The 27,319-nt window shown below is 36.9% G+C and overlaps 1 long non-coding RNA gene across 1 annotated transcript in view; it reads right to left on the bottom strand.

The window, feature by feature from the left end:
* Nucleotides 1-26,513, bottom strand: part of LOC147027526 (uncharacterized) — an 83,779-nt gene extending 57,266 nt beyond the window's left edge. Inside the window, exons 1-2 of the long non-coding RNA XR_015056877.1 lie at nt 26,453-26,513; nt 8,965-9,029 (exon numbers count right to left, since the gene is read on the bottom strand). This is a non-coding gene — a long non-coding RNA (uncharacterized LOC147027526). The remainder of the gene's footprint in view (nt 1-8,964; nt 9,030-26,452) is intronic.
* Between the last annotated feature and the right edge of the window lie 806 nt (nt 26,514-27,319).

Below are 27,319 nucleotides of genomic sequence, written 5' to 3'. Positions count from 1 at the left end.
CATGTTTCCTCACAATAACCATCGTATTTATTTATTGAAAAACTTCACGTCGGTGAATTCTGATGGATATAACTTCCCCATTAAAAGAAATCATACGATTATCTTGGTCGGTTAGCCTAAAATTTACTCTGTGGATGTTTTTTCCTGACACAGGGAGATAAACCAAATTTTTGGGTTCCATATTGAATTTATAACCAATTGGGGTTGAGTATGCACTGAATGAAAATATTGTATTTGTTATTATTCCATCATTATAAGCACCATCAATCAAATCACAGTGAATTAATACCGAGTTTATTCCTGAGGATATTTGAATGACATTATCACTGTAAAACGTCTCATTAGTTTCAATCTTTTTTGAGGAGAAACCCAATAACTCTCTAAATGAATTATCAATTGTGAAATCAACCTCGTAGTTATTTTTACGTTTAATCGTTGATTTTGAAGGATGTTTTTGAATGTCTATAACAATATTTTTTGATTCATCACCCTGTTCTTTCATAAGACGAGCAATTTCGGAAGATATTTGAGAAATCTCATATGCTCCGGGTGAGACTGTTATCATTTTGTATCCACTTCTGGGATTATAACTAAACTTGTCATTTTTATCAGTTATACTAAATAAGGTATTATAAGTTTCCATGGACAATTAAAATGCCTCATATTATTTTGTTGGGTCAAGTTGTAGTGGGTATGGGAATGAAGATGTGTGGTCGCTTGTTGTGAAATGAAAACTCAGGATTGTGCTTCTCATCTTATTTAATATGAGATAAAATGTCTTTATATTGAGATTTATTAATTATTTTCATGTTCATCAACTGGTCTAAAATGGCTGATGCTTTATTAAAACAATTGTTATTTCCAGCCTTCTCACTACCTCACAACAATAAGTCTATTAACGAATTGCGATGGGTCATTTGGAAGAAAACTAATACCTGAACCAAGGATACTTAAAGCCTGAATAAAGTGTTTCTCCTTCTCATTCTTTCTACTTATATCAGGGGGTCGATTCATCTCTTCCAGTTGTTGAAATAATCCTTCATCATCATATTCTAATTCTCCTAAATGCTCTAATTCTTCCTCCGTCATTTGATCAAAAATCTTTTAACATTTAAAGTTTTTTAGGAGTGTATTCTACTGTGGGAAATGTGGAAACATCTTTCATTTTTTTCTTGGGAAGTTTTTAAAAGTGGTTTAAAAAATTTCTCTTGTTTTCTTTCAAATGCTTCTTCGCCCGTTAGTTTCTGTCTGCGTTTCTTCTTTATGTCTTCCTGTTGTTTTACAACTTTTGAAACCAACTCTTGATGTTCCTTAAATCTTCTTGCTCTTTCTTTCACATCCATTTATTGATTAGAAAATATCATTTAATGTATTGTAAAGATCAACAGGGAAATTTTCCTTTTCTTCATCATCCAAGTAGATGTGTTCAACTAAATCCTTTTCTTTAAATATTTCATCAAATTCTTTATTAACATTAATACGAGTTGCAATTTCTTCTTCACTAATACTTGCATCTCTGCTTTTCATACGTTTGCGTTGAGTTTCTTCATCAACATCAAAACCGAATGATAAAATCTTCACTCCGCTCAGATGTTTAATAATTTGTCTCGTTCCTTCTGGATTAGTTTCTAATATCCCAAAACCACCAGATTTTAGTTTCCTTAACTCACTCTTACAATGTGAATATTTTGTTGTACCAAGAGAAACCTCCTCAAATATTTGACCTTCATTCCTCAATCGCATATGTTCCTCCACTGAAATATGGTGATAATCTTCACCTTCTCCTTCTCCAGGTCTTATTGCTCACATAATTGTTGATACAATGCGTATGACAGGGTGTTTTTTGAGTCAATTTACAATATTCTCATTTGTCCTTCACAAGAACCTTGATTTATGAAAAGTTTTTTTTCAGAAGCAGATTTTCCCACAAGATTTATAATAATGGATGCCATTTATATATGTAATTGTTTATAAAACAAAAAATATATCTTTTAATATCTCATCTTGTTTCACAACAATATATTGATATTTTTCAGTCGTGTGCTTCATGTAATCCCCAAATTCCTTTTTACTGCATAATGTACAACAATTATTTCTCAAAAAATTGTTTATATCTATTGAATTTAACTTGAATAAAATAAAAGTATTAGCATTGTTTCTGATGGAACGACGAGGAAGTTGAAAGTACGATTGACTAAGATAAATACAATTACAAGAAAAATGTCTCCCTCTTGTGTAGTAGCTGTCCATTACAGTTTGGTTTCTCTCATGAACACAATCATCAAAGATAACGAGGTTCTTTTTTGATTTATCCAATCTTGGGGAGACGGTATATCATCCGTATTATCACTAAGAATACAAGTTATCTGTTTTGATTTCTTTTTACATCTCTGTGTATCACAAAATAGTTGAATTATATCTTCAATGTAATAATCATTTAGGTTTTTTTGAAGTTTAAATAAACCGATCATGTCTTCTTTTTGAAGACCACATTAAAACCATGTGAGAGTAGTTGATACTCTGGTTGAAAACTCGACTTTGTGAAAATTATTAAATTATCATAATCTAAAAAGTTGGGAGTCAGGAGCATCTTCAAAAGTAAGCAGGTTTTTCCACATCTGCTTGAACCAACTATGAGACATCTTAATGAATTTGGAAGATTTTTAAATTTTATCTTATTTTCCCAAATGGGTAAAAAATCATTCATTTATATATTTGGAAAACAGGTTATTTAATTTATTATTGGCTTTTTTACAAACTCTATATTTTATCCTAAGTTCAGGTTTAATTTCAAGATAATCCATTATTTTATTTATGCAATATCTTGTGTTGATATTTCCCTGAAAATCACATCCATGAATAATATATAACAACAATCCTTTGAACATTTCTCTAATACGTTCATTTTCTTCCCTTGTAAGGAAAGATTTATCACCCTCATACTTCACATTCATTTCTCTAATCAATCTTGTAAAGAAATTCATTTTTGGTGTAAATCTAAAAGAATTATTTTCCTTTTTAAATTTTTTATTATCATTAATTAGAAGATAATCACAGAATATACATTGTTTTTAGGCTTTTGACTCTGTGTTTCATCCCCGTCTTTCACACGCAGGACAATTCTCAAATTTGTCATATGGAGAATCAGGGAAGTCTCGCATATTTATAAAGTAAAACTTTACTTAAACTGAAATTCCTCTATACTTTCAGATGCATATTGACTCATATTTAATAATATTACCATCGATATCTATATACTTTTTTTCATTATCAGATTCAACGACAACATTTTTTATATTAAAGGTAATTTTAAAATGATCCTTAACTACTATTGAACGAAATGTCATTTCATCTGATATATTAACATCCTTTATTTCATCAAGATTTACATCTTTTGGGTTGTTGAAAAAAATACAAATTTCTCCTTGCATATTACAGATGGTCTTATCTTTTCTTTGTAAAGCTTCATCCATAAGGTTTTTCTTTTTTGATACTTTTTCTTGTTTCATTTTTTTTCTAGTTTTGAATATATTACCAGAAGGAGAGGAGAAACTTTTGTTAGAGATAGTTAATTGATGTTCCACCAGATATACTAAAAGCCCTTCCACTGAAGGAAATTGAAGAACTCATCTTATCCACCATAATTGTTTTTATCCAATAGTTGTTATATTTATCTTTGTTCAATCTTACATCCTTGACATATTTCTCAGTATCTTTTACAAATGAAGAGATTGATTGAAACTTGTCTTTTGTGTCTTGAAACATTGTATTTATTAAGTGAAAAAAGTTGGAGGATAAAATGGTTTTCAGCACAGATTCACCGATAAATTAAACGAAATTTTCATCAAGAAAATTTTAGTTTAAGCAAAGTTTTATTATATAAATATGGTGAATACAACATACTGCGATGTTTGTAATCACGAATATAAACATCATAAAAAACACCTTCAAACCAACAAACACACATTTAATCGATTTCATCAAATATCTCCTCATGAGTTGGAAAGAAAACATTGTGATATATGCTCAAAGGATGTTTTAAAGAGTAGTTATAATAGACATCTTCAATCACAAAAACACAAGTAAAATGAGTTGAAAGTAAAGGGAGACTATTATATTGAAAACATTGATGGGGTATTTAAAGGGCATATAAAAATAAGGATTTTTCAATTTTGAGAACCCGGTCCATCATCAATAGCTGAATCAATTGAAATTGTGAAACCTGATGTCGAAAAAGTTATTAGAAAGACATTAAAAGAAATGAAAACTTTAAAGTTTTATATGGGAGTGAAAATGAATATGAAAAGACAAGATGAAGAAGAAACTCCTTATATGAGAACAGATCTTCATTTTATAACATCATTTCAAGATTTTTTTGAATAGTGGGGTTTATGAAGAACTATCAAGACAAGAGGAGGAAGTGGATTTAATATTTTAAAAATCGTCTTTTTAGATATACACATTCTAAAATCAAACGCTCTTAAAGCTTCTTCTTGTATTGAATTACCAAAAGAAATAAAACTAAAGAAGGCAGTTGTTAATGTTAAGAACAATGATAATAAATGTTTTCTCTGGTCTGTTCTTGCTCACTTACATCCACTAAATTGTAATTCAGAAAGAGTAAAACAATATATGAAATATGAGAATACCTTGGAGATTAAAGATTTTAAATTCCCAATGCTACTAGCTGGTATTCCTAAATTTGAGAAAGAATAATCATTCTATTAATGTATATGGATTAACGGATACAAACAAAGTTCAAATATTAAAATTTTCAAAAAACTATAAAAATGAAGAAACACATTGATCTTTTATATTTTAGTGTTAGAAACAATTCACATTATACATACATCAATAATTTATCAAGATTAATCTTTTCTCAGGTATTCAGAACAGCAAACAAAATATATCCTTGTAAGCGATGTCTTAATTCATTTCATACAAAAGAACGATTGGAACGTCATTCAAAATATTGTAGTAATCATAAATCAGCTATAATTGCAATGCCTAAACCTGCTAAAAAGATTTATTTTGAAGATTATAATAAATCTATCATGCACCCATTTGTGATATATGCTGATTTTGAAGGTATCCTAAAAAAGAAAAATACTGCTTCTCCTAATCAAAAAGAATCACATTCAAATAAATATCAAAAACATATTCCTTGTGGTTTCTGTTATTATATCAAATCATCTGTTGGAGAAAAGTATAATAAACTTGAACATTATAGTGGAAAAAAAGCTTCACAAGAGTTTGTAAAACGATTAGAAAAGGATTGTACAAGACCAACTAAATGAATGAAAGAAACAAATGAACCGATGAAATTAACGGAAGAAGAAAAATTATAATTTAGAAAGAACAATATCTGTCATATTTGTGAGGAGGAAATTGAGGAGTCTAAAGTTTGGGATTAATGTCATCTTTCTGGTAAATATAGAGGTCCCACTCATTCCTGTTGTAATCTTAATTATAAATTTCCTTCTTTTATTCCAGTCTTTCTTCACAACAGCGCCAACTATGATACACATCTATTTATAAATGAACTTTCAAAAACACCAAGGAATATTTCTGCCATAACAAACACAAGTCAAAAGTATATTTCATTCACAAAAATGATATTCACAAAACCTTGAACTCATATTAGGTTTCTAGATTCTTACAAGTTTATGGGAACACCACTAGCTGACCTAGCATCAAATCTAAGCTCCAAGGGGTCTTTCCAAATCTTAATTCATTCTTTCCAAAAGAGGAAATTCTCACTAAAGAGGAAATTCAGATTAAAGAGACAATTCAAAGTAAAGAGGAAATTCTAATTAATAAGGAAATTAATGAAGAAATTCTCACTGAAGATGAAATTCTAATTATAAAGAAAATTCAAACAATGAATGAAATTCTAACTAAAGAGGAAATTCTGATTAAAGAGGGAATTCTTACGGGAGAGGAAATTCAAACAAGGAATGAAATTCAAAGTAAAGAAAAAATTCTTGCAAGGAAAGGAATTTATCCTTATGATTATATGGATTCATTTATGAGATTTAAAGAAACACAACTTCCTTCAAAAGAAAGTTTCTAAAATAACCTTTTATGAAGAAGAGATAAGTGATAAGGAATATAAACACGCACAAGAAATTTGGAAAATATTTAAGATAAAGAACCTTGGAGAGTATCATGATTTGTATCTAAAAACAGATGTTTTATTGTTTGCTGATGTGTTTGAAGCTTTTGGATCACTCTGTCATAATAAAAATTGTTATGGATTAGATCCTGCCCACTATTTCACAGCTCCTGGTTTAGCTTGGAGTGCAATGTTGAAAATGACAAAACAAGATATGGATTTAATCAGTGATGTAGATATGCTTATGATGATTGAGAAGTCCAAGAGAGGTGGAATATCACAAGTATGTTCAAAAAGATATGTTAAAGCAAATAATGAATATCTTCCAAATTATGATGGTGAAAAAGATAGTAATTATTTGTTGTATTTTGATGCTAATAATTTGTCTGGATGGGCAATGTCTCAATCTCTGCCTTCTGGTATATTAGAGTGGGTGGAAGAAAAGGATTATGAAAAGGCTTTGATGAATATTGTTATTTTTTCTCAAGAGGAATTGAATGAGGAAGAAGAAGGTTATTATTTTGAAGTTGATTTGAGGTACCCAAGTGATCTTCATAATAAGCATAAAGACCTTCCTTTTGCAAATGAGAAAGAAACCCCAAAGAAAGAATGGTTTAGTGATTATCATAAAAGTTTTAATATTAAAGGCAAATCAACAGAAAAGTTAATAACAACATTCTATGATAAAGAGGGTATGTTTTGCATCAGAGAAGTTGAAACAGTTTTTGGGAGAAGGATTGAGAGTAGCTAAAATTCATCGAGTTTTAAAATTTAAACAAAGTCCTTGGATGAAAAAGTATATTAAATTCAATACATATATGAGAACAGATACAAAAGTAAAATTTGAAGGGGAATTCTATAAATTGATGAATAATGCTGTCTTTGGAAAGATAATTGAGAATGTTAAAAACAGGCAAAACATTAGATTTGCAACATCTTGGAAAGAAGCTTCTAGATTGATAAATAAACCAAGTTTTAAGAGAGAAGAGGTTTTTTTTCAGAGAACTTTTCTGCTATTCATATGGAAAAGAAAAGTATTGTAATGGATAAACCAATTTATATTGGAACAGCAGTTCTTTATTTATCAAAGATATTGATGTATGATTATTTGTATAATGGCTTAAAGAAAGAGTATGGTGAAAATGTTTCATTGTTGTATATGGACACTGATAGTTTTATCCTAGATATAAAAACTGATGATGTTTATCAATATATGAAGAAAAATATTGGAGTATATGATACAAGTAATTTGAGTAAGAAGAGTGAGTTATTTTCCAAAAAGAATGAAAAGGTTATTGGTAAGTTTAAGGATGAGTTGGGTGGAAAAGTAATGAGTGAGTTTATAGGATTGAGAGCAAAGGCATATGCTTATAAATATGGTGATCAGATTGATAAGAGGTTAAAGGGAATAAAGAAATATCTAATAAAGAAATCAATAACTTTTAGAAATTATTATAATTGTTTGATGAATAAGAAAGAAGAATATAGGAAAATGAATACAATAAGAAGTTATAAACATAACATATATATATATAGTGAAGAAGTAAATAAAAAGGCATTAGGAACCTTTGATGATAAGAGATTTATTATAGATAATGGAATAGATTGTGTTCCATATGGATATTGTATGATAGACTGTAGAGAATAGATTGTGTTTTAACGATGGGAAGATGGGTTAGGGTTTTTTAAGGGCTTTTTTTTTTTAAGGGTGTTTTTTCACAATATATAAATGGTCAAACCAAGTATTAATCAAACTAAAGATTGGAGAAAATCTCAGTCTTGGTATATAAATGGAAAACATAATGAATGTGAAAAATATCAAATAAGCCTTATTGAAAAAATAACTAAAACAAAGGTAAATAAAACAAATAAGCGAATCAATTTAAAAACTAGTAAGTTAGAGGCTGTAAAGAAAAAATAAATTTCCTTGAATGAAATGAAAACTTTGATGGTTATCAATTGAAAAATGAAAAAACAATTTACTATAATCTCAAAATGATATGTGGCTCAGGAGGTGGTCAAACAAGAGCATTAAGAGAAGTTTATCATTTCGTAATGGCACAAAAGGGGTATCTTAAAAAATATAAAGATTCAAATGTTTTATTTTTAAATATTTTAGATGGGGATTATTGTGCAAAGAAAATTAAACTATTGAAGGAATTTGAGAATTAACAAATCTTTATAGGTTCAATGAGTGAGCTAAACAATATGCATTGGTTATTTGAAAAAGAGTGTCCCGAGGCTAACATGTTTCAGATATTTCTTTAGAATCACCTTTAACAAATCACATTACTACTTTACTACTTGAAGAAATCTTTATCTTATTGCATTGGGTATTTGAAAAAAAGCATCCCGAGGTTAAAATGGGAGACAAATAAATATACCTTGGGATAAAAAGGGGGTTTACTTTTTAGGGGAAAAAAATGAATCGCTGAAAATCCTTCATTCATTTACATGGGGAAAAGTGAGCCAGCATCAGTATATTCACCCTACTTATGTGTGTATATATATATATATGTATATATATATATATATATATATATATATATATATATATATATATATATATATATATATATATATATATATATGTACAGTAATACCTTGACATACGAGTTTAATTCGTTCTGTGACCGAGCTCGTAACTCGGTTTGCTCGTATATCAAAACAATTTTCCCAATTTAAATTAATTAAAATACCATTAATCAGTTCCAGCCCCCCAAAAAACACCCTAATTTCTTTGTTACGTAGTTTTAAAAATGTATTTATAAATAATTAATACAAAACACAATACAAAGATAATAAAATAGAATATAAATAAATAAACTGGTTTTATAAAGTGTATTTACCTTGGAGATGAGACGACTTCGGCTTACGGAAGATTCTGGTCGAGGTGGCGGCAGTGGTGGAGGTGCTGGTGGAGGAGACAGGCGGAGGAGATTTGAAGGTCTCATCACACTTTATCGCTAAACGTAATTGATACAATTTTTTTTTATTGTTATTCACTTTTTCGCTAAACTTAATTGCTGAAATTTTTTTTTACATTTTTTTTTTTTATTCCCTTTGCCGTTACTCTTTATTGCTACAATTTTTTTTCATTTGTTTTTTCACTTCACTTATCATTAAACATAAATGCTACATTATTATTTTTCACTTTCACTTAATCTTCGTCAGTGATGTTTTCAACTTCATCAGTGACGTTTCCATCTTTTTCTTTGATTTTTTGCATTTTCGACACGCTTTTTTGACTCTGATCTGCAGGGCGTTTCAATAAAAACCTATCCATGGTGGTTTGTTTCTTCCTTCCCTTCAGAATTTTTCTAAAATCCGTTAGGCAAGTATCATTACACAACGCCAATGCATGACCAGTTGCCACTTTTTCTGGATGCTTCTTTTCTATAAATTCTGAAATTTTCTCCCACATTCCCAACATCTCCTGTATCTCCTTCGTAGAGATAACCTCTTCCTCCTCGATCTCCACCGCACTACCCCCAATTTCCTCCAAAACCTCTGTATGCTGCATCTTCTGTAGCTCCTTTAACTGCTCCGTAGACAGTTCCTCGGAGTGCTCCTCGACGAGCTCGTTTACATCTCCTTCATCCACCTCCAGGCCCATGGACTTTCCGAGGCTCACAATCTCCCCTATCACTTCCGCTTCATGTTCGAAGCCTTTGAAGTCCGTTTCGCACACAGCCTCAGGCCACAGCTTCTTCCATCAGTAAACGAGGGCGTATTCAGTCCAGGAAGTACGTTGGATTTCAGTCAAAAATTGACAGTCTAAGAGGGCGTGTTCAGTCCGGGAAGTACGTTGGATTTCAGACACAAATTGATAGTCTAAGAGGGCGTGTTCAGTCCGGGAAGTATGTTGGATTTCACACACAAATTGGTAGTCTAAGAAGGCGTGTTCATTGCGGGAAGTACGTTGGATTTCACACACAAATTGACAGTCTAAGAGGGCGCATTCAGTCCGGGAAGTACGTTGGATCTCAGACACAAATTGACAGTCTAAGAGGGCGCGTTCAGTCCGGGAAGTACGTTGGATCTCAGACACAAATTGACAGTCTAAGAGGGCGTGTTCAGTACGGGAAGTACATTGGATTTCACACACAAATCGACAGTCTAAGAGGGCGTGTTCATTCCGGTAAGTACGTTGGATTTCAGACACAAATTGACTGTCTAAGAGGGCGTGTTCAGTCCAGCAAGTACGTTGGATTTCAGACACAAATTGACAGTCTAAGAGGGTGTGTTCAGTACGGGAAGTACGTTGGATTTCAGACACAAATTGACAGTCTAAGAGGGCGTGTTCAGTCCGGGAAGTAAGTTGGATTTCAGACACAAATTGACAGTCTAAGAGGGCGTGTTCAGTATGGGAAGTACGTTGGATTTCAGACACAAATTGACAGTCTAAGAGGGCGTGTTCAGTATGGGAAGTACGTTGGATTTCAGAATCAAATTGACTGTCTAAGAGGGCGTGTTCATTCCGGTAAGTACGTTGGATTTCAGACACAAATTGACTGTCTATAAGAGGGCATGTTCAGTCTGGGAAGTACGTTGGATTTCAGACACAAATTGACAGTCTAAGAGGGCGTGTTCAGTATGGGAAGTACGTTGGATTTCAGACACAAATTGACAGTCTAAGAGGGCGTGTTCATTCTGGGAAGTAAGTTGGATTTCAGACACAAATTGACGGTCTAAGAGGGCGTGTTCAGTCCGGGAAGTACGTTGGATTTCAGACACAAATTGACAGTCGAGGAGGGCGTGTTCAGTCCAGGAAGTACATTGGATTTCAGTCAAAAATTGACAGTCTAAGACGGCGTGTTCAGTCCGGGAAGTACGTTGGATTTCAGACACAATTCGACAAAGAGGGCGTGTTCAATCCGGGAAGTCTGTTGGATTTCAGTCACAAATCGACAGTCAAAGAGGGCGTGTTTAGTTTGGGAAGTACGTTGGTTTTAGACACAAATTGACAGTCTAAGAGGGCGTGTTCAGTCCGGGAAAGAGCCAATCGGGGTACATCATGTTGGCAGAGCTCTGGCGCTCATCGTTCCACTCCTTCCACGCTGATTTTTAAAACATGACAACCATTGCTGATGTTCTGAGCTATACTATTTATTATTAGTTGTGTCTATGTTCAGTGTTTGATGCAATGAGTACTCCCTTACTCGAGTTCATATTCTTTGGATAGACGGCAGCATTTACCGGACAGCAGTTCAGCGATGGCGACCAAACGGGAATAAATGCGGCCGTCGATGGGTTGAAAATCTTGTTGAAGCCACGTTGTCATCCAATTCCAGCTTAGAAATTAAGTGCATCGTCTTAGTCACATTAAGAAACCCCAGTATATGGGAAATGAACACATTCCTGCCAGCGGTTTCGGAGGAGAAACGTCAAATTACACGCAGATGTCAACAGAAATAATTTTTATTTTTAATAAATCTTTACTTTAAATACAATGTTTCTTGTTACATTCTTTGTGTCAAATTCACCTTCTGAGGTAGTCAGCATGTGCAGAAGAGCGTTTTACATTGCAAACACTGTTTTATAGGAGTGGCATTACGCCTCTCGGCGGTGACGGTCTGTCGACGACAGACGTAATGACGTCAGCGAATAACCGATGATGTCATGACGGAATTACGCCTCTCAGCGGTGACGTCACACGTCATGCAAACGAATGTAAAAATTAGAAAAACGCCCAAAATTCCCAAACCTCTCCGTCTGGCGCGATCTCACATAGCCCATGCTGTTCATTAGGCCACAGAGCACCGGCATGCCGAAAGTGACGACAATCCGGCCGGCAGTTTTGGAGGAGATACGTCAAATTACGCGCAGACGTTAACAGAAAAAAATATATAGATACATACATATACACACACCGTTTCAACTCATAAGCTCAATCAGTTAAGCATAATAGTTTGCATCCCACCAGATTTACACTCCAACATGCTCCGATGCTCGCCCTTCTAAATGTGAAATTGATCAGTGAGTGTACATGCAATCTCTCAAAGGCAACCTCAGGAAACGGTACATCCACGAAACTTTGCAGGATTTTTGCTCTGCATGTGCACGGCTGGATGCACCAAGTTTTGTGCGCATGTGCTACGGCATTAACTTAATGACCAGGTGTGTTGCCTAAAAATATTACATATATAAATATATAATAGTACACCGCCTTCAGTTGATAAATAATAGTTTGCCAATTACATTTTTATCAAGCCTCTATCAGCTGGTGTTGTTTAATAAATGCATTTTGACAGCCTCGCTTTACATACAAATGTGTAATTAATATAAAAAAGAGACTCCTCGAGCGAACAAGATCCACAAACCCCGCTCCGTCGCGTTCATTTCCCTTCCACATCGCAAAGACCCTGCTTTCGGGCATTAATTAATAAATGGGCTAACGGGGCCAGGTAGTGTGGGCCGCGGGTCACCGGAGCGCGCCAGGCGTTCCCTGTCGGTGATTGATGGCGCTATTACAGCGCGCTCTTGTAAGTGTGACCGTGTGGATTACAATGCATATGCTCGGGATAGCACCCACTTTACCAACACCAAGCGTGACGTGTCGCCGTAACAAAGCGGCAAGTACCGTGACAAACAAATAAACGCACGATGGTTTGTTTGTAACATCTGCACTTCCCACAGAGTGATGCGTCTCGCGTTGAAGAGTCGCGCGCGAGAGGACACGTGGATGGGCGGTCACGCGCCAAGATGGGAATTCTTACTTGCAAGGGGAAACGGGAGCGGGAAGAGGGAGTCGCATTCTGGATGTTTGGGGAGGAGGGTGGGGGCCAGTTCTTGTGATGCTACAAACTTCTATGCACTTCGACTCTTTTTTTTTTTTGTATACAATGTCAAGGCTCGTATTATAGGTAGTTGAGTGCGTTTACTTCATTTGACTTGATTTTGATGAGCCTTGGTGCTACCAAAGCAGTTTGTTGACAAGGGTTGCCCTGGGTGGTTTGCCATTGCTTTCTCAGTGTCGTTTTAAATGTTGAGCAACAAACAATCGGAAGCAGCACGTACCAACTTTAAAGTCTTCGGTCCAACCCAGCCAGGGTTCGAACAACCGACCTCCCAGACTCATAGTTCTAACCATGACGTCACTGAGTCGATTTGTGTATCCCCCACCCGATTACCTCGTCATTGGTTCGCGGGCGCCAGCAGTGACCACTATTTTCGTTGTGTCTGTCTGTCTGTCTGTCTGTCTGTCTGTCTGTCTGTCTGTCTGTCTGTCTGTCTGTCTGTCTGTCTGTCTGTCTGTCTGTCTGTCTGTCTGTCTGTCACTCTCTCCAGAGCATAGCTCTGTGACGTTTGATGCGATCTTATCGATTTTTTTTCTCGCAATTTCATTTCCTCGAAGCTGTGCGTAATGTCCATAAGTACAACATATAAAAAATCCGATTTGATTTGGTCAATTTTGACGGAAGAGAGGTTTTTTTACAGGAGGGCTTCGTCAAAAGCTTCCAGTAACTCAATTGTACCTGTCGTGGCATTGTTCAATAATGCCCGCAAACACTCGTCGTCTCCCAGCTTAGTCATCAATTGGACTCAAGTTGCTTGGAGCATATCCAACTCGAAAAAATAAATAAATAACATCCGCAACCCCCCCTCCAAAAAAAATAATAAAAACCCCCAAAAACTTCCTCAATGTTTGAACATTACACACACACACACACACACACACACACACACACACACACACACACACACACACACACACACACACACACACACACACACACACACACACACACACACACACACACACACACTGAGTGATCTTAATACGGCCGCCTTCGACGAGTGAACATCAACAGCACCAATGATATCGTCGTTAAGAAGTGCGGACGGATCCTCGGCACTCCGACCGTGTTTGCATGCCCGTCACGTCGCGCACCATATGTCACTGGATAAAGCACAAGATTTCTCCAATCGACTCGGAGCGGCTTGCTTTATGTCCGACAAAGCGAAGGCTATCACGGTGTAAACGGCACAGCTCGGAGGCCCGGGAAAAATAATCATGAAAAATGATTCGCCGTTATTGGGTGTGCTTAGCGCCGAAGAAGGCGCCTCCTCGCCCGAGCGCTTCCATTTACTGCCCGAGTCGGCGCCGCCGGCTTTAATAGCATGCCGGTTTATAATGCGGCGAAATGAAGTGCGCGAATTAAGTCGTCAGGAGTTAATGATGATAAATGGTGTATTAAGGCAGCTACAAGCAAGTCAATTTATGCGTTGATCTATTTTAATAGTTCTCAAACAACACTGTGAATAGCGGGGTCAGAGCCTCAATCAATTGCTCCCGCCTGCTAAATGGGAAATCCTCCTCTGAGTCCTCTCCGTCATACATATGGATTAAAATATGTTCGCTTCGCCTTTTTAGACGCGAAGAGCATTTAGCGCGCTTTAAACAGAGTTAACGAGATCAGACGCGATGCCCGCACAACATTGCTGGAAGCATTCAGGGGTGTGACGTTTTAAGGGGAGCTCGTCGGTTCTGCTCCATCAACACATATATATATATATATATATATATATATATATATATATATATATATATATATATATATATCACAGACAAAAAACACTGCCACTGCTTGGCTCCGCTATGTGCTGGGAGTGATACGTGCATGCGGAACGTGGCCTTGTGTTTACCTATGTGCACACCTTTTTCCCCATGAGTGTGGTGGATCTCGTTCGTGTTCCTTTCAGCCACGCTCATATCAATCAGTAAACGAGAACACCCTCCGTCGAGCACATTCGTCAGGCTGAACAGTTTGTTTTGTAGCCCACTTGATGGGCCAGATTTACATCAGGTTCTGTCATTAAATATCGTTCTGCCATGAGCTTCAGATCCTTCACCAAAATCGAATCAATTCGTCCTTGTCCAAATTTGTCCATAACATTTTGAGATATCTTTGTCACAGACAGACAAACACACACAGATAATATAGGTTAAGACATAACCTCTGTGCACCTTCACTGGTGGAGGTAATAAGATAAACGTGAAAAGTATATTTTCATCTTTCATCAATACTTTTGCTCATTAATTACTTCGAAATGCTTCAGCAAATGTGGGATGGTAATGAATGAAGAAGTTGGATTGGCTTTTTTGTATGCCCACCCAAGCTACTAGCTCTTCGTGCAGAGAACCCCGGTTCAAATCCCATCTTCTGTCGGCCTACATATTTATCAATCACCCAAAAATGTCCTTGTAATCCACAACAGGAGCTTGAGATCACTGTATAAACAATTTTTTCTTAAACGTTTGTTTTTTTAAACCATCAAGTCATCTGACGGATGTGTGAGGACTTCAAACGGAGTAGGACAATCACTTTGCAGTGACGACATTTATGTGATTCTGCATTCCTCACGTTATCCTGAAAGAATAATGAACAAGTGCTGGTATATTCAAAGTTCACCGCCCCCATGCCAAATAAATAAATAACAAATCCTCCAGCACGCGACATCGCCGGGGTGCCGAAGGCACCCCGGCGATGCCGCCTTGCAGCACATGGAGTCGGAATTGGGAGGGAGCAGTGTACAATAATTGATTGATTAATTTATTTATTGCATAATTAAAATAAACAAATAAAAATCGTAAGATAATTAATTTCTTAATCAATTGACTCAAAGCATACCTAAACCACCACTGTTTCATCCGATTCTGTAACTTTTTGAAAATTAAGTAATGAATCAAAAAATTATATGATAATCGATGAATCAATAAATTTAAAATGTGCTTTATAGCCAAATCACTTGGTCACTGTAATGTCCAAGTATCAGCTTCCGAGCTCAAAAGGAGTCTGAGATATTGCCAGGATGAGAAATACAATAAATAAGTAATTAATAAATCGATAATAATTAATTTATCAAAAAATAAAAACACTGTTTTTGCCAAAGCACATCTTCACTTTGTCCCTAAATTTCAGCTTCCGAGATCAAAGGAAAGCTGAGATATCGCCCGGACAAACTAACAAACAAGAAGATGACGTCATGCAGAGTACGATACTTGCAAAATATATAAAACAAATTTGACCTAAAAAATAATTGGTGGTTGAATTCAATGACCTGAAATATAAATCCTCTTCAAATTTCAAGTCAATCGAATATAAATTGAGGATTTTATAAATCTTATCTAAGTTGTTGACCTTTGACCTATGTTGACCTCAAACGCAATTGGCTGGTTGAATTCAGTGACATGATATATAAATCCTCTTCAAATTTTAAGTCAATCGGATGAAAATTGAGAATTTTGGAAAGCTTGTCAAAGTTGTTGACCTTTGGCATATGTTTACCTTTTGACCTCAAAATAATTGGCTAGTTGAATTTATTGACCTAATATATAAATGCTCTTCAAATTTCAAGTCAATCGGATGAAAATTGAGGAATTTAGAAATACCTTAGTTGTTGACTTTGGGCATATGTTGACCTTTTGGCCTATGTTGACCTCAAATATAATTGGCTGGTTGAATTCAGTGACCTGAAATATAAATCCTCTTAAAACTTTAAGTCAATGGGATGAAAATTGAGGATTTTAGAAATACCACCTTAGTTGTTGACCTTGGGCCTATGTTGACCTCAAAAACAATTGGCTCGTTTAATTCAATGACCTGAAATATAAATCCTCTTCAACTTTCAATTCAATCTGATGAAATTTGAGGATTTTAGAAATCTCACTGAAGTTGACCTTTGGCCGATGTTGACCTTTTGACCTAAAAAACAATAGGCTTCTTTTTTATGACAAACTATATCATGTGGTGAAGTTTCGTGAAGATCGGTTTAAAATTGTGATCTGTTGGCCACAAACAGACCGACAAACAGAATAACAAAATTGACTGACCAAGATACTTGAAAAATTTTCGATTTTGCAAGTAACAAGAAAACAGAGTAAAAACTGAGTACTCCCTTCCTTTGGCGACTGGCGATGACGTCATGCATTGCCTGGATATGGAATTGGGAAGGAGCGGTGAACAATAAAGCTTCAGACCGAGCAGGGGGATTGAGTATCGACATATTGACGTGCTCATTTATAAAGTCATAGTGGAATCTTTAACGAAGCTGTTTATCGCAATTCAATTTGGTCTGTTGAGCAATTCCCAGCTTTGCTCATGATCCTGGGAATCCAAGTTCGAGTGTTAGACACTGTTGATTTGTCTGTCATATATATATATATATATATATATATATATATATATATATATATATATATATATATATATATATATATATATATACAAATGTCCTTATATTTCATGTAAAACAAGAGCGAGAATTGCTTTGCAATACATGTCCCCTACCAGGCGCAATGGATGTTTGTATATTTGTGTGGGGTATAATGGCGCCTTCGGTGCCGAAAATAATAAAAAAATAACCCAATCTACATACTTGAAGCAAAACCATGTGTACGGCTTACGTACATATATAATACATCGTGGTTATATCCCTGGGATCATTAAAATTGCACTGGGCCATGGACGACCCAGGCCTGAGGCCAGCCAATCTGTGCTGCTTTATGTAACGATGGTGCATGATTTAAATTGGGGTGGAGTCAGGCCAGCTGTCCAGCCAATGGGTGTAAAGCAGTGGAGTGGAGTCTGGGCAGCTGAAAACTGATCCATGTATGACAAGAGTGAGAATTGCTTTGCAATACATGTCCACTTCCGGTCCCAATGAATGTTCAGGAGATAAAACTTTGTTTGCATTTAATACACACTTGAGCCAAGACCGGAACAAGAATGAGGAAGAAGAAATCCCATAACCCCCTGTGTGTGGGTCTCTTCGGCAAAAAAAGGAAAAGCAATTTTCATTTCCGGATATGTTCTGTTGACTAGAAACCAATAAAGACAACGAGGATAACAAACCAGAGATAAAAATTAGTTTGCTTTCACGCACGCTCGAACCGATACCAGAACCAAAATGAAGAATAACCTCTCTAACCCATCGGGTTTCCTTCATTTCTAGGCTATGCTTATTTCCTATTAAAAAAAAATAGGACCATTGGACCTGCAGCTTATCTGGACCCTCGCCTAATGTTGTAACCCAGGTTTGTTAGCATTCTGACTGGTGGATCTGGAAAAGAAGATATTTGAAGGAATTTGTAATTTTCCCAAAAATTTACGAAGCCTGATATTTCAGCACACTTCCGGTCATGTGATCGGCATGACCTCAGCAATTTAACATCCCTACCCTAGCCTAATGTGGTAACCCAAATTTGGTAGCATTCTGATTGGTGGTTTTGGTGAATATTTTGAAGGAATTCATTTAGTCCGCCATTTTGACCTACTTAGTCATGTGGCAGGAACAATCTTTGCAATCCCCGTTAGTCAGGAGAGGAACGTTGCTGCCAAGTTTCAGCCGGATGGGCCCAGCGGTTTGGCCGGAGAAGTCGAAATACGAGACGGACAGACGGATGGACCACGATGACGAGACCTTATCTGGAATTCTAATTCCGATTCCAGATAAGCTAATAATGTGATATTTTCAAAGTCTAAAAAGGGCATAACTGTGTAAAAAATTGACGAAACCCCCTGAAACTCAAACTTGTTCTGTAACTTATCATAATAAAGCCATGTACCAAGTTTAAGTTGAATATGTTAAAGGGTATGGGGGAAAAAAAGTCTGAAAACCCACAGCTGTGAAGGACGGACGGAGGAACAGACGGAAAGCAAACGTTTCGGCCCCGAGGGTTAAACCTGTAGGGTGTAATGACACTGCTGTCGACTTCCTCCTTTGTTCTGCCAAGTGATGAGCTACAGATCTGCGTTTAAAAAGTGGTGGTGATAAAGGAGATAGTCAGCTTATCATCTCCTGTGAAAACCAAACGAATGTGATGCAACGCACTGCCTGCTAAACACCAACATGACCGTTTGTAGGTAGTAGGATAATATTGTATGGATAATCCAATTGAACAACTCGAGTTGAGACGAGTCCAGTGAGGGTATAGAGTACAGTGCAGTGCAGTAAGATCATGCTGTGCAATATATATATATATATATATATATATATATATATATATATATATATATATATATATATATATATATATATATATATATATATATATATATATATATGTTACACACTGTTGATATACCACAGGCATGTTGGACCAAATGGCCTCCTGCACCCAATTATCTTATATATCCTTGTACATTATCCACCAATTATAGGGGCTTGTCAAGGAAAGAGTAAATCTCAGTCTCGCACCGCACATCAACTGGAGTTCGAAACACACAAACACCTCCTTTTAAGCGGGTGTGCCCGGGATGTAAAATAGTTCCGCGGATTGATACAGGATTCTCAGTTTGCAGCAATCATTGAAATGAGCGTTTTGTTGCATTCGCCGAGACCTCGCCACACTTGAGAAATTCTCCCAATCGGAGTCGCATCCGTATCAATATTTGCACACAAACAGAAAGATCGAGAAGCGCGGGAACTCGCGGTTTAATGGGCGAACGGACGCAAGGGGCTCCTCCTTCAAGGTCTTTCCCCCCATTCCCAAATGCTGAACCACCGCACGCAGTTGCTAATGAGGTGCCAGGCACTTCGGTCAAGATTAATTGCTTTTGGTTGGTGTTGTGTTTGGTTTTTATTAAAGGAGGCATTATGAACGCATTAAAGAGGCTGTAATGAGATATTTAATCCTGAAAATGCTCCATTATACTCTCGGGTTTAAAATGCCCAGCGATCTGAATTCCACCATGATTCCACCGAGAGAACTTTAAAGAGCCATTAACGTTAAGGGCATTTATTTTAAGAGATAGAACTGGTGCATTTATTACTCCTCGTTGTAAAATTAAATTGGGATTCTGCTGGCAATGCCGCTTTAAATGATTATACACAACTTCCAGAGACTTATCACGTACACACACACACACACATATATATGTGTATGTATATATATATATATATATATATATATATATATATATATATATATATATATATATATATATATATATATATACATATATGCAAAGGAGAATATATATATATATATATATATATATATATATATATATATATATGCAAAGGTGAAAAAATATATATATATATATATATATATATATATATATATATATATATATATATATATATATATATATATATATATATATATATATATATATATATATATGTTCCTTATTACGTTCCACTGTGTGTTATTTTCATAAATTGTTTGGAGTGCAATTTGAATAATGTGCAAATGATTCAAACAACAATCTAGCTACCATTAAATAATTATTTAACGAAAAACCGAGCGTTTTTTAAAATATATTTATATATATATATATATATATATATATATATATATATATATATATATATATATATATATATATATATATATATATATATTTTCCTAGTTTTTTTTTTAAATGTAGAGATTGATGCCATCCCTGTGTTCGATGTTTAAACGGTTGAGTTGCACAGTCTGTGCGCCTTCAGAGACAGACGATGGAGGCACCTGCAGCCGTTAGCGCGTGTTTTACCGTGGGTTCAGGTGATTTGTGGGTTCCATGCTGGCAGTGTCCGTGTGTTTATAGAGAGCTTGACACTGAAGGAACGCGGGAGTGTAAGCGAAGATTTTCAAGTCATGACCAAAGGTGATCAGGAAGTTCATGGAATGATAGAAAAGGATAACTGGCATTGCAAAGCTGTGTTGTTTTAATGGTATCCCTTTTATAACGATTTAACATTGATACTGAATCATCACTTATTCTTTTATTTTTGATTTATATCTTTTTTCTGTTGACCAACTGATAAAACTAAATAAACTAGAGGGGGAACACTCGGTAGAGTGCAAAACCTCCGCCGCCAATACTGCTGGGTCACTTAAGTGAACCTGATATCCTATTCAATGTAGGTCAAAACGGATCAGACTCTACTGAACCACGATTGAATAAACTCAACTAGATCGACGCACATGTAGAAATGCCAAAAAAAAAAAATCGAAATTTTTTGGAAAAAAAAATGCAAAATTTCTGTTTTTTTTTTTCTCTAACAAATTTTTTTGGGGTTGCAAATCACTTAAAACATGTAGAAATTCAAAAAAAAAATTATCAAATATTTTTCAAATAAAATCGAAATTATTTTGAATAAAAGTTGCAAAATTTTTTTTTTTTTTCTCTAACAAATTTCTTTATTTTGGTTGGAAATCACTGAAAACATGTAGAAATGGAAAAACAAAAATTCCAATTTTTTTTTCAAAATGGCCGCCAGAGCGGCCATATTGGACTTTGGACAAAGTCCAAAATCTAATGTCATGATCCTTGGACCATACCTAACCCCCCACCAAGTTTCGTCGAAATCCGCCCAGGAGTTTTTCCGTAATACTGTTCACAAACAAACAAACAAACAACAACAGGGGTGAAAACAGTAACCTCCGTCCATCTTCGATGGCGGAGGTTAATAAATGAATATCGTTCAAAACGTTTAGATGAACAAGACACTCAGAATAGTCGAAGAACCACCAGAAAGGAATATGGTAAAGCATGTACATGTATGTGTATGTGTATGTGTATGTGTATGTGTATGTGTATGTGTATGTGTATATGTGTATGTGTATATGTGTGTGTGTATATGTGTGTGTGTGTGTGTGTGTGTGTGTGTGTGTGTGTGTGTGTGTGTGTGTGTGTGTGTGTGTGTGTGTGTGTGTGTGTGTGTGTGTGTGTGTGTGTGTGTGTATATATATATATATCTTCTTATTTATTTGTATGCAGCCTGTGGTTGCTTGGCAGCATCATTTTCTGGGAGCACAACTGTGCCACTGATGCAATGCCCCTGTCACCAGTAAGCTGGTACTCATTTTGCCAACATCAGAAGGATGACAGGATGAGTCAACCTACCTGGTGTTAATTGAACAGAGAAAAAGAAGGACTTGAACTCAAGACCCGAAGATCTTAAATCAGCCACCTTAACCATTAAGCCAACACCAGGCTTTGCATAATCTTCAGACTCATCATGATACCTAATAAATTGCAAAAACTTAATATAAACCTTGTCTTGTGTTAGACTATTGTATCTAGTTTGCAAACTTATTGAACACCATGAATATACAGTGTATGCACCTTTCTGTTACTGTCTGTGAAAAAAACAAAGAACCACCGACTTCCTTATGCGGTGTCACCTGCTACACTGGTCAATATGAACACTGTGACATTACTCCGAGCTATCCGCATCATCCATCAGCGACTAGCTTTAAAAGTCTTTAATGGCAGGATCTTCTGTGCACCAATTAGGGAAAGCGATCAATCCACAGACGCATTTCTGACTCCCTGGCCTTCATCTCTATTGAGTGATTCCTTTTTTTCTATAAAAGGTAAAATAAAAAAATCTGACATAACAGAGCTGAAGCTTGTGTACTTCGGCCCAAGACTAAAGTGCATAGTCAAACTAGAGCAGCACTCGGTACAACGCATACTGCCACCAGGCTGAAAAGTTTACGTTTTATATCCCAATGATAGGCCGGATCTGCATTCGGATATTCAACAAAATCGAAACAATTTATCCCTGTCACACACCCAACTTGTCCACCAAGTTTCAACAGAATCCATCCACAACTTTTTGATATCCTGCTCACAGATAAGCAAACAAATTGACAGATATCCAAACAGGGCTTCGGTGGCAGAGGTAACAAAGCTTGTCAAACGAATACACATGTCACTTTTTAAAGCTTATTCAGTTATTTATCGAACTGAAACACCTGCTCACTCCAGGAGTGGCTTAGGAGGTGTGATGGGGCAAATTCATTTGTGCCCATGGGTAGTAATATCCCTTCCTTCTGTCAGGGGTCAGAAAACAACAAGCACTGTGTCATGTGCAAAGGTGAAAATTTCAAGTTGTCATCTCACCCCCGCACGGGGGTGGAAAGGGGGAAATTACTTTGTGCCCATGATGTGACCCTGGGTACTCCCAGAATGTATGCAAAATTTGGTGGAGATTGGCCAATCCGTTTTCAAGTCTATAAGCGAACATACAGCCAAACAGACACGCTGTATTTTACTATGATGTCCTCCATCACTTCTTCTTGTGTTTTTTAACTATTATTTCCACTTTTCTTGCAGTCCCAGTCCCCTAAACTTTAACCCCTGAACTCTGACTCTCCCTGTCAAAATTGGTCATTATCACTCCCCCCTCTGGTTAAATTATCTCTGATTTGTGACCCCCTTCCACCACTCTATGCCTGGTGTTGGCTTAATGGTTAGGGTGGTGGGCTTTGGATCCAAGGGTCCTGAGTTTAAATCCCGCTCAGCTGTTGAATTAATAGCAGGTGGTGTTAACTCGACCTGTCATCCTTCTGAGGTTGGCAAAACGAATGCCAGCATGCTGGTATACCGTGTTGTAGTGGCGACTCATCCAGGATTGTGTCCCATAGCCAAGGAGACTGCTGAGGCAGCACCAACGCTCTGCACAGAGTATAGTCCCAATCTCCTCCTCCTCCTTCCACCACTCTGACTCACTCTCACATTATATCAGCAACATGTCCCATCTCTCGTTTGCTCCGAGGAAAGGTAAATGCCTAAAATTTTAACTTCCCTTTCTTCTCACAAAAGTATGTATGCCACAATCAATGTCCTATTGATTGCATCCATTATCAATACATATGTACCTTGGCTTAAAGGCCAAGGATCATGGTGATACAAAAGCATACATCTTAGCCGAAAGGACCAGAATGCATGGTCATACCATAAACATTGGGGCCCAATGGAGGCCATTGCACGACAATACCTTTTTTGCTTGAAAAAGTTTTTTTTAAAACAAACAACAATTGTAACAAAGTTAGGGACAAGCACTCCAGCCCAAAGGCCAAATTCCAATCAAGCATGTTAAACTAATATGTGCATGCACTTCGACCTGAAGACCAAAGCAAATGGTTATACAAACTCATGCATCTTAACCCATATTGGTCATACCAATTCATACATCCCAGCTCATGGGGCCTGAAGGCATGGTCATACTATATAGTGGGGCAACTTAGCATAACAATTGTGCATTTTTTGAGGAAAGCACCAAATTTGGCGCACTAGTGGCCTATCATATTATGAACAGATTTGGATTTTGGGCCATCTCAAATTCAGCCGCTGATGGCTGTAGCAGCCATTTTCGACTGCCATCAAAAATTTTGAGATGGCCCAATATCCAAATCTGTTCATAATATGATAGGCTACTAGTGTGTGCCAAATTTGGTGCTTTCCTCACAAAATGCACAATTGTTATGCTATATTTAGCTAAGTTGCCCAACTAATAAAAGTCAGGCACGAATGGAGATCATTATGACAGTCCTTTTTCATTAAAAAACAACAACAACAAAAAACACTCCCATCCCCTCAGTCCGGCAAGCAGCAGCTTCTACACTCACTGCAGATCTGGGTAAAATCACAAACTGGTCCAACACGTGGAACATGTCTTTCAATCCGGATAAATCTCACACTCTCACTAAGTCTTTCTGAAAGGGCCATTTGGAAACCTACCCCCCCCCCCCAATCGACTTTCTCAACAATCCTCTTGAAGAAGTCCTTTCATTCAAACTTCTGAGTCTCACTCTCTGCTATGAACTTTCCTGGGAAAGCCACATTTCCAACCTGGCCTCCAAAGCCAATCACCGACTGGGAATCCTCCGTCGTGCAAAGTCCTTTCTCAGCCCACCCTGAGCTCCTGACCCCATACAAAGCTTTCATCCGCAGCCTGATGGAGTACTGCTCTCCCCTCTGGACTGGTGCTCCTGCCTCTCACCTTTCTCGGCTTCACGCTGTAGAAACCAAGGCATTTCGGATCATCGGCATCTCCCGCGATGAGGCTGAGTCTTTGGACTTCTCACTCTCTCACTGCAGGCAGGTCGGTGGTCTTTCTGTCTTCTACTGTCTCCTCTCCTGTCTCGCCCCCCTGCTCAGTCTGCGATTTGTCCCCACCATATTTCCGCAGGGCCCTCAAGGTCTGCCAACAACCCCCTTCTGGTAAAACTACCAAAATCACGAATCACTGCTAACCTTCACTCTTTCATTCCTCTTTTTCCTGCCTTTGGAATAAACTCCCTCACTCTGTTCAATCCCATTCTTCCCTGCAGGCCTTCAAAACAGCTGTTCACTCCCACCTATCATTCCCCATCCAAATCCTCTATCTTTTCTACCCCCATTAATCCACCCCAAACCCACCTCCTTCAAATTCCCTGCTTTCCTTCCTGAAAGTCCCTGTAATGTCCATCTTGTATACCACATGTTCCCTGCCCCATCCATCTCTCTTCCACAGATTCCCTTATGTCTCTGTTCCCCACTGTTTTGTCCTTCCCACTCCTCTTGTCTCATGCCCCCCTTGCTGTGCGTTGTGTGTTACATCTCATACGAGCCTTGGCAAAGTAAAAATAAAATTTTTTAAAAAGCTTTATAAAAATTTCGAAAATTGAAACAAAGCTAGAATATGTACAGTATATCGGCCATAAGGCCAAAGTACACAGTCAAACACGGCTTGTCAAGCTAATATAAGCATGCATTTCAGGCCAAATGATGAAGCACATGCTCAAACAAACACATACACCCCAGCTAATTGGGCCACAATACATGGTCATACATTAACTTTGGGGACCACATCCATGATCAGATTGACTGGATTTCACCAAGAAAGTGAATTGTATGCCATCCCATGCAGGAGTATACACTGCAAGCACCTGTTGTATGGAATGGTGACCATGAATCCCTGTGCCACACCCACACATGATACAATGGTCTTACCATGAAGTAGGCTAAATATAAATATCCAGTACATATCATTATATATACTAGTGCATGCCCGTACGTGCAAACAAAAACAAAAAAAAAACTTTCAAACCGCGTGCCAAAAACAACAACCACACAGGCCGTTCCTTCGCTATCGTAAACGACACACACACGCGCGCGCACACACACACACACACACACACACACACACACACACACACACACACACACACACACACACACACACACACACACACACACACACACACACACACACACTGACACACACTGACACACACTGACACACACACTGCTGGAATTATAGATAGATGAAATGAGGTCAATGAGATGACAAATGAAGGGGTTGAATGCAGACTGCAGAGCAATGAGTAAGGAAACCCGTCGTTGTGAATCATTTTTACCACCAAATTGAGATGTATTTCGTTGGCAAGCGCCAAGCAGGTCGAGTAGAGCTGAATTCCTTAACCCTTCCAGAGGCCACACTACACCGTTTTGACAATTGGAAACAAAAAAAGTTGTGCACTTTTTTTGATAAATTATTTTCGGAACAATTTTTCTTCAATAAATAAATAATAATAAAATTCGTCTCCATGTACATTGTACACACCTTTATCTCATCAGCACCTCTTCATAAACAACATGGCTGAGGAAACGGCGCTTCTTCTTTGTTTCCTCGTCCAGGGCAAGAATGCGGAGGCTGCTGGATCTGCCAACGTTTTGATAAACTATTAGTTTTAATGGCCAATTATTCAATTAGCGCCAACGTATTTTGCCTTTTCGCAAGGAAAAACACAAAGAGAAGAGAAGAGGAAAAAAAAAAAACGTTCGTGCAAAAAAAACAAAATCCTTCCTGGTTCGGAGCATACCAGCTCACACTGATGTTACTGAAATTTATGCACCGTCTAATATGAAAACGATCATAACTTGGGGCATTGTGTTTATCTAAGATGGAATAGGCAAAGCCTAGAAGCGAACGTAGAATTCTTTTTACATTCGCTTCTTAAATATATCAAATTAAAGTCTTTTTGCTATGAAAAAATAAATATTACCTCAACATTACCTTCACAACAACAACTACACTGCCTAGAACAGGATCTCATCTGGAAAAAAAAAATCCTCAACATTACCTTCACAACGACGACTACACCGCCTAGAACAGGATCTCATCTAAAAAAAAAATATTAGCTCAACATTATACCTCAACATTACCTTCACAACAACAACTACACCGCTTCGAACAGGATCTCACCTGAAAAAAAAAATCCTCAACATTACCTTCACAACGACAACTACACCGCCTAGAACAGGATCTCATCTAAAAAATTAATATTACCTCAACAATATACCTCAACATTACCTTCACAACAACAACTACACCGCCTAGAACAGGATCTCATCTGAAAAAGAAATCCTCAACATTATACCTCAACAATACCTTCACAACAACAACTACACTGCCTAGAACAGGATCTCA

This window comes from Eptatretus burgeri, chromosome 4 (genome assembly GCF_056783735.1).
Source record: "Eptatretus burgeri isolate ZD-2024b chromosome 4, Ebu_testis_v1, whole genome shotgun sequence".
NCBI lineage: Eukaryota > Metazoa > Chordata > Myxini > Myxiniformes > Myxinidae > Eptatretus > Eptatretus burgeri.
The sequence above is the reverse complement of the archived record's forward strand: the minus strand, read 5'-3'. Positions and strand labels throughout refer to the sequence as shown.